Genomic DNA, 14,532 nt, shown 5'->3' on the forward strand with positions numbered 1-14,532 from the left:
AAGGTTGTATTACCAGAGTCTAATCCAGTGTCTCCAAAGTCTAATTCAGCGTGTAGGGGGCAGTGGTGGTTCAGTGGTAGAATTTCCACCTCCCATGCAGGAGACCTGGGTTCAATTCCCAGCCAATACACCTCATGAACAGTCACCACCCATTTGTCAGTGGAGGCTTGTGTCGCTATGATGCTGAACAGGTCTCCGTGGAGCTTCCAAACTAAGATGGACTAGGAAGAAAGACTTGGCAATTTGCTTCTGAAAATCATCCATAACCAATCACGGGGATGGCACAGGACCGGGCAGTGTTTCATTCCATTGCACGTGGGGGTTGTCATAACTCAGCAGGAGCTAGTAACAACAGTTCAATGCTTGGTACATAAACAGCTCTCAATAAATATCTGTTAAATCACTGAATCAATGAATGGACCTGCACGTTTTCTTTGGGAGATGAGAGACAAGCCTAAGCTTCTCAATGTGTACGTTGCTCTGGAATTTTGGGACTTTGACTTTGTCCAACTTGCTTTGAAAGAAAAAAAAAAAAAAAACCCAAACTCGTTGCCACTGAGTCAATTCCTTGAGAAGGCCGTTAAATCAGCCCTGTTTGACCCTGCCAAGCTAAAGCCCAGACAAAACTGTCGATCAGGGGGTGGTGTGAAATAGCAGGGCCCCCTAGCGGCTGGGATAATTCCAGATTCCAAAGCCCCCCGTCCACCAGGCCTCATAAGCTTTTCCCAGAGAACAGACTGCGCTGAATTTAAGCATCTTGGCAGCCAGGGCAATTTGCAGGTTTCATTTTGCCCATCCCCTCTGCCAAACAAGAGAATCCTCTGTTTAAAAAAAAAGAAAGATGCCATCCCATTCCCAAGGTCCTCAAAGGAAGCTTCTCATCCCTTCCCTGAGAGCAGATGAGTACGCCACAAAAGCTGAAAATGAATCTTTTACAGTAACTTGCCTTTCCCTGAATGATCTGTGGTTCCAAGGGTTCCCAGAAAAAACAGACCATTCAAGGAAAATAACAATTTCCAGTCTGGAACTTTCAGATTTCCATTTATTTGGAGTTATCAAGTCAGGTAACCCTTATGAGTGAACAATACCTTCAGAAGCCCTTTCAAACCTTATATTGTTAGCATTCTGACTTAAGCTGGGTTCTCCAGAGAAGCAAAACCAGGGAAGCGTGTATATGTATATATACGTGTATGTGTGTATATATATACGCACTTAAATGTGTATATATGTGTGTGTGTAGAGAGAGAAATTTATATATGCATGTATATGTATATATATATGTGTGTGTGTATAAATACATAGAGAGACAAATTTAGTTCAAGGAAACGGCTCACGCACTTGTGGAGGCTGGCGACTCCCAAATCCATGGGTCAGACATGAGGCTGGAGGCTTCTCCCAACTCGTGGTTGCAGGGGCTGATGAACCCAAAATCGGCAGGCTGCTGGCTCACATCCCAAGAACCAGATACCAGAGGATGATGAGTCAGATGCAGGATCCAGATAGGGCGAGCTTTGCTAGAACATCTATACCTATTGGATGCAGGCCACACCCCCAAGGAAACTCACCTTTCAACTGATCGGCTGCTCGTATCAGATTACAAAAGAGCGGATGATTTCATAATATCTGCCAAACCACTGAGAATCATGGCCTAGCCAAGCTGACACATAACCTTAACCTTCACACATTTCATGATTACAGTCCCAATTTGTGGAAAGAGAAACTGAGGGTCCAAACCAATGGTTGAGAAAAACACTAACTATCCTCTCAAATCTCCGAAAGGCTTTAATTTTTGTTTTTTTTGTTTAAAATGTGTGGTAGATGGAAAAAACCTAAACTGCTGTAGGGATTTCTAAAGTAAGCACCATATGTGCAGAGATTTTTATGTTTTATTCCATGGTTGAATCCTCAGCACCTAGAACAGTGTTTGGCACATGAATAAGTATCTGGTAAATAAATGAATCAGTGAAAGAACAAACAAATGAAGTTAGCCTAGAGAGAAAAGAAGTACTTCTTGACGGCAAGTATTTCACATTAGTACATGTTAGTCTTTACTTAGAGATGTGGTGCAGTAAATTACTTAATATCGCCTTTCTAGCCATATCTTCGTGACTCCTACACATTGATTGGGTGGGACCATGTAAATAAGGCATATGGAACCATAATGAGGTATTGTGGTTGGTGTTGTATGTCGACTTGTCTAGGCCATGATTCCCAGTATTGAGTCTATCCTCCACTTTGTGACCTGATGTAATTATCCTAGTTATCCTCCATTTTATGTGTTGTAAATCCTAACCTCTACAGGTTAATGAAGCAAAATTATTGTGGGTTATCTTGAGCCACAGCCTTGCAAGAGGGCGTGACTCAAGTCTCACCCTTACTCATCCCCTTCCCTGGGGTGTGGCCTGCATTCAGTGTTATATATGTGCGTGTTCTCTCTCTGCATCTGGATCCTGCATCAGGCTTATCATTGTCTGACCTCTGGTTCTTAAGGTTTGGGCCAGCGGCCTGCCATATGACCCACTGATTTTGGGATTCACCAGCTTCTGCAGCCTTCCCATGGGCCAGCAGCCTTTTGTCTGACCTCATTCATCAGCTTCCACAACCTTGTGAGCCAGCAGACTGTCATCTGGCCTGCCGATTTGGGTTCATCGACCCCTGCAGCCACGTGAATCAGGAGAAGCTCATGCCTGACCCACGGGCTTGGGACTTGCCAGCTTGCACAACCATGTGAGCCATTACCTTGATATGGATCATTAGTTCTGTGAGACATTGCAGCAAACTACGGAACACAAAGATGAGAGGGCGAGTACTGAGGGAAAGGGAGTAGTTGATGTTAAAGATGATGGAGTGATACAGCAATCTGGAAAAGTTGGACATTTGAAACATCTTTAACCTCCGCCTCATAGGAACCAGCTTTGTGCTGATCCTCATAAAAGAAATTATTTATTTGGTTGGTGTCAGAATGGTGCGTTTCACTGCAATGGCCCAGACTAATGGAATATGTGATTTTGGAAAAAAGAGGATAAACAGGAGAATGAGAACCCTTTGGTTTCTGGATGGGATAAAAAAAACACCCATGGACTGAAGCAGCTGTTATGTTGCAAAAGCCATTCATGGAAAGTAAGAGTGGTGGATCCAACTCCTGAGGAATTGGCTAGTTCGATGCATATGAAAACACAGAGTGATAAGGAAAGGGCCAGACACAAAATTCCTTGGTTTCTATTATCAGTAATAGCTGCAATGGCAGGGAGAAGGAATGTAGGGACATATTTTAGCACTAAACCAAGTTCAGATGGGTCCAGTTGAAGCTACAACCGCCAGTCTCAGGGCCAATCACAGGGCCAACTTGGAAAGGAAAAACTGTGTTGGAACAACAGGAGGTATCCCTATGACCTTTGGTCACCAAGAAGGTAGTCCAGGGGAGGGATGGGCAAAACCAAGAAACTATTGAAACCAGGAGGTATAATGTAAAGGAGCTGCTTCAGTTTGTAACTCAGCTTCCTGATGAACCATTACTAAAACAGACTGTGAGAGTGACTAATTTAGGAGCAGTGTCTTCAGTTTTAAAAGCTTAGCTGCTAATCAAAAGGTCAGCAGTTCAAATGCATGGAATGCTTGGAAACCCTATGGGGCTGTTCTACTCTGTCCTATAGGGTCGCTATGAGTCAGAATAGACTTGAAGGCAACGGGTTTGGTTTTTGGGTCTTTAGTTTTGAATGCTACAGAACGGAAGAGTATGTTTGGGTTGTTGCAAGACCCATGACTCACTACGGAAACAGTAACAAATGAAGATATACGATCCAGTTACACAGCATGTTAACCTGGAGAGGACAGCTAGTCTGGTGGACTGGATAAAATTTGCAGTGAGATTTGTTTGCCCTGAGAAGGGAAACTGCTTCTCTCCCCCTATAAATATCCAATGGGACATTCCAAAGGAAGCAGCTGATGTGCTGCTTATAAAAGCAAAGATGTCACCTTGAAGACCAAGGTGTACCTGACTCAAACCATGGTGCTTTTAACTGCCTCATGTGCATGGGAAAACTGAGAAAGCCAGACAATGAATAAGTAAGACTGAAGAACAACTGACACCTTTGAATTGTGGTGCTCGTGAAAAATACTGACTATACCATGGACTACCAAAAGAAAGAATCAATCTGTCTTGGAAGAAGGACAACCACAATGCTCCTTAGAAGCAAGGATGGCGAGACTACATCTCACATAGTTTGTAAATGTTATCAGGAGGGATCAGTCCAAAATGACCATACCCTTTATACAGATCATGACAGAAATGGTAACCGAAGGAGCCCCTTCTATGTGGACACCCCATGTAACCTTGCTACTGCAAAACAAAGCAGCAATCCATGAAGCCCTGCCAGATCTGTTGGCATACAGCTTCCTGGAATGGGTCTTAGAGATGCAAGAAACATACAGTGATCCATAGAATGGGAAGAGGCAATAGGGAAAGAACGTAGCCCCGCAGGACAGAGATTCTTAGATGGTTACTGAGAAATGGGATGAATACAAAGGACATTGATGGAGTTTAGATAAAGGTACTAATGCAGCGCTACAGGAGGTTGGGTGGGCCAATGAAAACTCCTGCTGGTCCCTCAATGTTAAAGAGGCCTAAACAAGTCTGTTCTATCCACTCCAGTTGAGAGGAATTTAATGATGGAAATTCGTACCTGGGATCATTTGAAGCTGAGGCTCAGTTAGTCGATTAAGATAAGGATTAATGAGGGGACCGGAGTCTTCTGGTCCAGCCCCCACAGGGGATGCAAGGCCATATGCACATAGGTGGGTGAAATGGCCCAGGGATAGGGAACAGACGTTCTTGGGGTTCCTGGGCACAGGAGCCCAATGTACTGTAATCCCAAAACCTGTCAATAAAATCTTGAAACGGCCTAAGGTTAGACTGTGGGGATACGGGGACACAACAGCTGATGAGACTAAGGTGAAAGTCTGTATGAGAATTAGACGATTTAAACAGATCTTGTATGAAGTAGTTGCATCTCCCTTACCTGAACGTATTACTGGTATGGATATTATGTCTAATTAGGAAATATTTCCTCTACCTGATAATGTAAAACTGAAGTTCTGTAAGTCTGCCCGTAGGTCAATATTCACTGGACATGCTAAACAGGAACCATAAGAATTGCCCAAACCCACTGGGTTGTTAATTTGAAACAGTATAGGATACCTGGTGGACAAAAGGTGATACTTCTTTGATTAAAGATATGATAAAGGCTGGAGTGTTTGTTCCAATAAATTCTTTGTATAACATCCCTATACAGCCCATGAAGAAGGCAGATGGCTCATGGAGGCTGACAGTAGACTATCAAGGCCTAAATAAAGCAGTGCCACCTGTGACTTCAGCTGTTCCAGGTATGGTATCAAAGGTGCAGAAAACACAGCAGGCTAAAGGAGACTGGTACTCAGTGACTGAGCTTCCAAATGACTTCTTATTGAACCCAATCTCTGAAAAGAGCCAGCCGCAGTTTGCTTTCATGAGGGAAGTATCCCAATTTACTTCCACTGCGTTGCCAGAGGGTTACTTGAATTCACCGGCTTACTGTCATGGCTTGGTCAGAAGAGACTTGGTGCAGATCGCAAGTGTAATGATAAATTACACTGATGATATTATGTTAATGTCAACCACTGAAGAACAGTCTAGGGCTAATTTGAATACAGTGGTGGCCCATATGACCAACAGAGGTTAGTTTATTAACTAGCAGAAATCCAGGACCCTGACCAAAAATGGTGAAATTCTTGGGAATAACTTGGGTGGGAGCCACCTGTGACATTCTGCAGGCAACGAAGATTAAGCTGTTGTCACTACCTAGCCCCAAGACTAAGCAGGAGGGCCAGCAGTTGGTTGGTTTATTTGGATTCTAGAGAATGCACATTCCACATCTGGAAATATTGCTGGCCCCCATCCACAAACCCACTCAGAAGAAAACTGCATTGGAATGGGGCCAAAGCAACAGCAGGCTATGTCTGAATTAGAGAAAGCAGTCTCACTCTCCCTGCCTTTAGGGCCTTATGAGCTACGTTCAGAAATTATTTTGGAGGTGTCTGCCACACATGCTTATGCAGACTGGAGATTACAGCAAAAACCTGAAAACGCCACCCTATGGTAACCACTGGAATTCCAGACTAGAAAGTTACCAGATGCTACAGCATGATACACACTATTTGAAAGGCAGTTACTACTGGGCATTGATTGAGACTGCCTCAGTGACAGAATGACACAAAATCATCATGAGATCTGAAATACCCGTAATGTCTTGGGTGATTTCAGAGAAACATTCTAATAAAGAAGGTGGTGCCCAAAAGAGTTCCATAATAAAATGGAAATAGTTCATACAAGAACAAACTACTGGGGGAATGCAGGAAGGCAGGTAGCCTCTTTTGCCATAGGTCCTATCCTGGAACTATCTGAGAAGCTGTCAGAGCCCACTGCTACGTTGACAGTGCCCTATGATCAACTTTCTGCTGGCCAACAGAAGGGTGCTTGGTTCACATATAGTGGTTCCAGAGTACATGGACAACATGTGATGTGGAAAGCTGTTGCATTAAGACCAGCAGATGGAAAAACTCTGAGAAGATAAGGACAGGTCAGCTCAACGGGCTGAACTGCATGCTGTCTTCCTAGCTGTGACAGAAGAACTGCACAATGATGAGAAACCATATGTTTAGATTTTTACAGACTCACGGGCAGTGGCCAATGGCCTGGCTATATGGTCAGGCAAATGGGTGATAGAAAATTGGACTATTAAGGGGACACCCATGTGGGGCGTTGTCTTAGTCATCTAGTGCTGCTATAATGAAATACCACAAGTGGATGGCTTTAACAAAGAGAAGTTTATTCTCTCACAGTCCAGTAGGCTACAAGTCCGAATTCAGGGCACTGGCTCCAGGCGAAGGCTTTCTCTCTCTTTCGGCCCTGGAGGAAGATTCTTGTGATGCATCAGTCTTCCCTTGGCTGGGAGCATCTCAGCACAGGAACATCAGGTCCAAAGGACACGCTGTGCTCCCAGCACTGCTTTCTTGGTGATGTGAGGTCCCCAGGTCTCTCTGCTTGCTTCTCTCTTTTATATCTCAGAAGAGACTGGATTAAGACACTATCTAATCTTGTAGATCTCATCAATATAACTGCCACTAATCCATCTCATGGGGTCGCTATGAGTCGGAATCAACTTGATGGCAGTGGGTTTGATTTTTTTTGGTTTTAATCCATCTCATTACATCATAGTGATAGGATTTAAAACACATAGGGAAATCACATCAGATGACAAAATAGTAGACAATTATATAATACGGAGACTCAAGACCTAGCCAAGTTATCAGATACATATCCTTGCCACATGTAAAACACACTCTCCCCATCATATCATAGCAAAAGTCTTAAATCAACTCCAAGTCCAAAACCCAAAAATTCTTCCTCATCTGTGAAATTTAGAATGCAAGTTATCCGCTTCCAAAGTACAATGGCAGAAAAAGCACAACCTAGACGTTTTCATTACAAATAGGAGAAACTGGAGGGAAAGAAGGCATAAAACAGGCACCAAGCAAGTCAGCAGGATACATTACATTAGCCCTCAACGTGCTGAAAATAATCCTGGGTTCTCTGAGACTATTTACACAATAGCCCTGCCCTCCAGACTCTAGGTATTGGCCACACTCTCCAGATTCTGAATGGAGGCTTCTTGGCCCTGGGCTTCAGCTCCACCTTCCAAGCCACTGAGGTGGCAACTCTCCTCCCTTGGCTTTAGGTGCACCATTCTCCTAGACCATTTGGGAGTGGCGACTCCACCCTTAGAAACACCAAAGGCCATGGCTCCACCTTTTGAAACCCCAGAGATCCTGGCCATACCTTTTGAGACTGAGGCAGCTTGGCTTCCTGTGGTCCTTGGCCTCTTGGCCCTCAGGCCTCACACCCGCATCTGCCCTGCTGGAGCAAGTGTTCCAAAGCTCTGTAGCTCTACCGATAAGAGCCTGGAGGCACCCTACTCTGCCAGTAGACTCTGGCTGGAAGGCACTCAGCTCCCTCACTCCATGGGTTAGCATGCCTAGCTCCACTGTTATGTGCCTGGAGGCACCCCACTCTGCCAAGAAGCCTCCTGTGGCACAGGCACTCAGCTCTCTTGCTCTGTGTGTTAGCTCCAGCACTGTCTGGTGCTGGTCTCCTGGTTCTGCTGCTGCTGGTTCTCTGCCACTGCCACTTCTCCACTGCTGTCAGTTCTCTGTTGCTGCCGATTCTCTACCTATTGACACTTTTAAAGCCACTTCCACATTTTGGGTATTTGTTAGAGCAGCACCCCACTCTCCCAGTTCCAAATTCCGTCTTAGTCATCTAGTGCTGCTATAACAGAAATACAAGTGGATGGCTTTAACAAAGAGAAGTTTATTCTCTCACAGTCCAGTAGGCTACAAGTCCGAATTCAGGGTGCTGGATCCAGGGGACGACTTTCTCTCTCTTTCGGCCCTGGAGGAAGATTCTTGTGATGCATCAGTCTTCCCTTGGTCTGGGAGCATCTCAGCACAGTAACCTCAGGTCCAAAGGATGCACTCTGCTCCCAGCACTGCTTTCTTGGTGGTATGAGGTCCCCATGTCTCTCTGTTTGCTTCTCTCTTTTATATCTCAAAAGAGATTGGCTTAAGAAACTAATTTTGTAGATCTCATCAATATAACTGCCACTAATCCATCTCATTACATTATATAGGATTTATAACACATAAGGAAGTCACATCAGCTGACAGGTACATAATCATACTATACTGGGAATCATGACCTAGCCAAGCTGTCAGATATTTTGGGGGGGCACAATTCAAACCACAACAGGCATGGACCTATGGAAAGCACTCTGGGGATTTAAAGGGCACATTAGAGTAGGACATATCAAGGTCCATCAGAAGAAACCCCTTCCTGGATCGGAAGATGACTGGAATCAGCAAGTGGACCTATTGGTATGCTCACTTGAGGTGGCCAAGTAGGTCCATGAAATGAGTGCACATGGGGTTGCCGCAGCAATGCATCTGTATGGGCTGAATCTAGATACAACCATCATGCACCCTCTGAGGCACAAAAACACAAATAAGAACTGTTCCGTCTGCCAGCAAGAAAGACAGAGGTTGCAGATGGCTATGGGGCAGAATCCCCAGGAAGGAAGGCCCTGCACATAGCTGGAAAGTTGATTATACTGGAGCAATGATCCTGGTGGCACCGGGTGGCTACAAATGGGTCCTCACAGGAATAGATACTTACTCTGGACTGGGCTTTGCATATCCCGTGACCAAAGCAAATGCCAAAAACACCATTAAGGGATTGGAACAAAAGATACTGCACCAATTTGGATCACCGAGTTATATTTCATCAGACCAAGGAACACACTTTACAACCCACAGGGTGCAGCAATGGGCCAAGAAACATCATATTCAATGGACATACCATGTTGCATACCACCCTCAGAATAATGAGTTGATAGAGAATTGGAATGGGTAATTGAAACATCTGTTATCTAAAATGGGAGGAGATACAGGCACGAAGGGCTGGCTCACACACCTTCATCAGTATGTGCTCACACATGAGACAGACAAAGGAAGCATCACCACTGGACAGATTCCTACACTTCTCCGGGGGATCTTGGGAAGAAGGGGTGGGAGAGGACGCTGGTGCCACTGTACAGTTTTTTCCCACATCATCTAAAATTGTTCTTTTCCTGCCTTATGCTGCAGTCCCAGGACCAGGGATACAGCTGTGGGTGCCAGAAGCAGGGATGATCCTTAAGCAAGAGACTGTTAACTATACCCCTCAATCTGTATGCCAGAATTCCCAAGGGCCTGATGGGATAAACTGTACCTTCCCCCATCTGGCTAAATTGGACTTGGCAGTGAATACTGCCATATTGCCTAGTGGGTGAGACAGCCCACTAGTGCTGTACCTATGTAATCCTACCCAACATGAATGGGAGTGGACTGAGGAGCAAGCACTTGCTAGACTGGTCTTGCTACCAGCAATACGGACTAGCACAGCAGCTGAACTTGATGTCCCTTCCCAAGGTGGAAAAGTTGAGGTTTAAAAATAAATAACAAATGGAAAGAAGGAGAAACAACACCTGAAAATAATGGAATGAACAAATGGGTTATGCAATAAGGAAAAGCTAATATTATGGTGATACCTTGAGAGAGAATCAGAGCAAAGGAATAATCTTCTCTGTTAAAATTTATCAGAGGCCAGAAAGAATGAAGATGAGATCACTTTTGGAGAACCTGACCAGATGAGATGGACACCTGCTGCAGACCTGAATGGCTGGTACCTGAATAACCTCACCCTGAGGACTCACTGCCCCACTGGAGGACTAATTGTTAATGACTGTTTTGGACTGGTTAAATGATCGGAAGGGGGAAGTTAATCCTTCAAGTTGAAAGGGACAATGCAGTAAATTACTTAATATGGCCCTTCTAGGCACAGCCTTTGTGACTCCTACAAAATGATGGGGTGGGACCATGCAAATAAGGTGTACAGAACCCCAACAAGGATGGTTGTTGGTGTTGTGTGTTGACTTGGCTGGCCGTAATCCCTAGTATTGTGTGGCTGTCCTCTATTTTGTGATCTGATGTAATCATCCTCATTGTCCTCCATTTTATGTGTTGTAAACCCTAACTTCTACATGTAAATAAGGCAGGATTAGTATGGGGTACATCTTGAGTCACAGCCTTGCAAGAGGGCATGACTCAAATCCCACCCTTACTCAAATCACACCCCTTCTCTAGGGTGTGGCCTGCATCCAATGTATATATGTGGGTGCTCTGGCAGGACTCTCTCTCTCTCTCTGCATCTGGGTCCTGCATCAGGCTTATCATTGCCTGAACTCCAGTTCTTGGGACTTGAGCCAGCAGCCTGTTGTCTGACCTGCCAATTCTGAGATTTGCCAGCTTCCGCAGCCCCATGGGCCAGCAACCTTTTGTCTGACTTCATTCGCCAGCGTCTGCAGCCTTGTTGACCCCTGCAGCTACGAGAGTCAGGAGAACCCTATGCCTGACCCATAGATTTGTGACTTACCAGCCTCACAACTGCGTGAGCCATTTCCTTGCTATGGTTTGTGAGTTCTTTGATACATTGCAGCACATTACAGAACCCAGGGTCAGAAGGGAGAGTACTAACGGGAGGAGGAGTAGCTGATGTTAGAGATGGAATGGTACAGCAATGTGGAAAAGTTGGACATTTGGGACATCTTTTACCTCATAGGAACCAGCTTTGTGCTGATCCCTACAAAAGAAAATATTCATTTAGAGAGGATATCATCTTCTCCCATAAGAACCCTTAAAAACAAATTGAATTCTCATTTTCCTTAAAAATTACAGAATTTCGGGGCTGGAAGAAACCTAGTAAGTCCTCAGTCTGATCTCATTTAGTTTCGTCCCTTCACTTCACAGATGAGGAAAGTAAAGCTCCGAGAGGTTAAACAATTCCCCACAAGTCACACAGCTATTTAAAGGTAGAGTCAACAATGAGTCCAAGTCTCCACTCTACTTTCTAAAAAGCAATGATGTTTGAGGTTTTCAGCTGTGGCACACAGTAAGAAATGCATTGTGACCCAGTACACAAATACACACACACAAAATACTGAAAAGAATTTCATGAAACAATACTCACCTTCTCCATGTAAGGCACGCCCTGGTCTACAGTCTATTTCATTTTTAATAATATTCTGGTCACAAATCACTAAATTAATTTCAAAGCTTGAAATTTGAAAAACACTCAATATATCACATTGCCTACAACACACTGTCTTCTTATAACATGAAGTCCTCCAGAATCTTTTGCCAAGAAGAGAACCAGCGTGGTCAGCTTTGTGGGACTCCTTACGCCCAAAGATCCTAATTCTATGACTCAGCAAGGGAAGTATCTCCCACTGCCAGGTTTCATCTCTGCTTCCAAGAGTCGGGTCCAAGCAACTCTCCATTCCAGCCCTGGTAACCAGCGTGCTTCAGAACACAGACCAGAGTCATTGGCAACAGCCTTGGCCTTGACTGGCTCCTTAACCCACAAGTTACTAAGGATTTGCATCTTACACAAAAGAGAATGTCCTCATCTCCCACTGGGCACTCTCTGCTGCTGTCACTCTCCTACCTTGGGAGACTGAGAAGGGGGAGGGGTGGTGGCAGCAAGAAGAGGGCAGACCAGGACAAGTAGAGGGGTCATCAGCTACACAAGTAGGTGCTAACAGATGGACTGCTGAACGGTCTTAAGAAGGCAGGCAACCTCCCCCACCCCGCCCCCCACCCCCCGGCACACAGGGCTACAACATATTCCCTTCTTCTCCTAACCCCATTTGATAATTTTCTCCCCCATCACTTTCCCTGACCTCCTCTACCAAATTTCCTCCCTCTCTCTTCCCTGTCCCTAGGTGGCACACAGTTAAGCACTCGGCTACTAACCCAAAGGTTGCCGGTTCAAGCCCACCTAGTGGCACCTTGGAAAACAGGCCTGGCAACGTGCTTCCAAAAGGTCACAGACATGAAAACCCTACAGAGCAGTTCTACTCTGACACAGATGGGGTCGCCATGAGTGAGAATCAACTTGAGAGCAATCAGTTTTCATTTTGTTTTGTTTTTTAATCTGTCTCCTAGCTAAGACAGATACATGGGGGTGGGGAGGTGGCGGGGGGGTGGGGAGAGGGGGGCGGAGGGCAGACACGGTTTCTCGGCTATTTGCCTTCTAACTGACAGGCTGGAACTTTCTACTCAGGTTTCCCCTTTACCTGCTGAGAATCGGCATGACAGGATTTGGCAGGAGGGAGCTTTTTGGCAGCCAGGGCTAAAAAACCTCCCCACAGCAACCTGGGCACATTCCCACGACTCCCTGACATCAGGCAGAATTTCCTCACCCCTCTCAGGAGCAGCTCAAAAACTGTGGCTGCCCCCACCCTTTGCCAATGAGTCTCACCCCGACTGTAGGGCCAAAGCAGCAAAGGCAGAAAGCCTGGAGGGAAATTGGGCTATGCTGGGAATATTTACTGGCCATTTCACATCTTCTCACATACAGTTTTTGAGACTAGATTGCAGGTCTGGGGTTCTGTTCCTGAAAGGGAAAGGCAGAATGGACTGGGAAGCAGAAAAGTATCATCCCAACTCTAACTCTGCCACAAACATGCTATGTGATCTAGAGGCAGTTACTTAACCTCTCTGGGTCTCAATTACCTCATTTTAAAATGACAGATTAGATTTAAACAACAACATCAACAACTAACTGGTCACCTTCAATGGATGATAGAGAACTAACTCATCTTTAAAACGGGTAAATAAAGAAAAAGGATCACACGTGGATCCCGTCTTTCCTATATGAACTACAACACTGGGTAATCAAATGGTTATGGAAGGGAAGCATCTCTTCAAAAAATATTCCAACAAACAAATGAAAAAGAAATGATGGAATAGCACCATTTTGCAACGTCCAATGAACCGATAAATCTAGACATTGAGCATCGATGACTACTAATATCACCAAAAGAGAGGCAGCCAGTCATTATGTACTTCCTGATGAAACAGCACACACCACCCATGATCTTATCAAAAAAGACTGAACCTCAGTAAAATCAAGTTCCTGGAGCCGGCTATCAATTTGCAAGAAATAAAGAAGACAGCAAACATGAGCTTTGAGCAGGCAATCAGCAAAATCCAGACTGTGAAGCTCTACAGATCAAATGCCCTGGGTTCTTCAACAAATAAAGTTGGAGTAAAAGTAAGTGATAAAAGGAATATTTGCAGAGTAAAGAGACGGTAGATGTGTCAAATTTTCTAAGTGAGGAAAACTACACCAGAGTGTCAAGACAACCACAGTTGAGTGATAAAACCATAACGAAACACAAGGAAATGATAACTCTAAACGTCAGGAGAGTCATCATTTGGGAGGGTAGAGTCTGTGACTGGTACATAGAGGGGCTTCTGGGATGACTGGTAGGGTTCTATCTCTTCTATGTGGTTTCTTCTATTTATGTTTTATTTTACAAGAAAATGGTTTACAAAAATGAGACAGTAGAAATATCATCTTTAATTCCTCACAGAGCTAAAACTTTGGGATTCTAGGATTCTCAATCTGGAAAGCTACAGGCGATGCAATCGTCAGATCTGCCTTGGACAACCAGGAGGCAGGGGAGCACGAGGACTGACCCCACCCTGGCTGCAGAACCAAGTAGACCTGGCTGTGGTCCTGCCTCCACCACTTACTTGCCATGACACTGGGAAACTCACCCCCATTTTCCTTTACTGAGTGGAGATAATAATAGCTCTGCCTTGCAGTATGACAACTCAATTAGGTATCTCATGAGTTCTTAACATGTATCTGGCAGTCAGTACTCAATATAGGTTAATTAACAGTAGTAATAGCTACTATTATTACTATTATCTGTCTGGTTATTAGAGCAGTCCTGTGGTCAGAAGGCAGATTTCACCTTCAAAAAAATAAAAGGAGTGCAAGAACATGGCCCTTTTGGGACACTGTTGGCAGGAATGGTTGTCAAGGGTGTAGGA

The sequence above is a fragment of the Loxodonta africana genome, chromosome 15 (genome assembly GCF_030014295.1).
Source record: "Loxodonta africana isolate mLoxAfr1 chromosome 15, mLoxAfr1.hap2, whole genome shotgun sequence".
Lineage (NCBI taxonomy): Eukaryota > Metazoa > Chordata > Mammalia > Proboscidea > Elephantidae > Loxodonta > Loxodonta africana.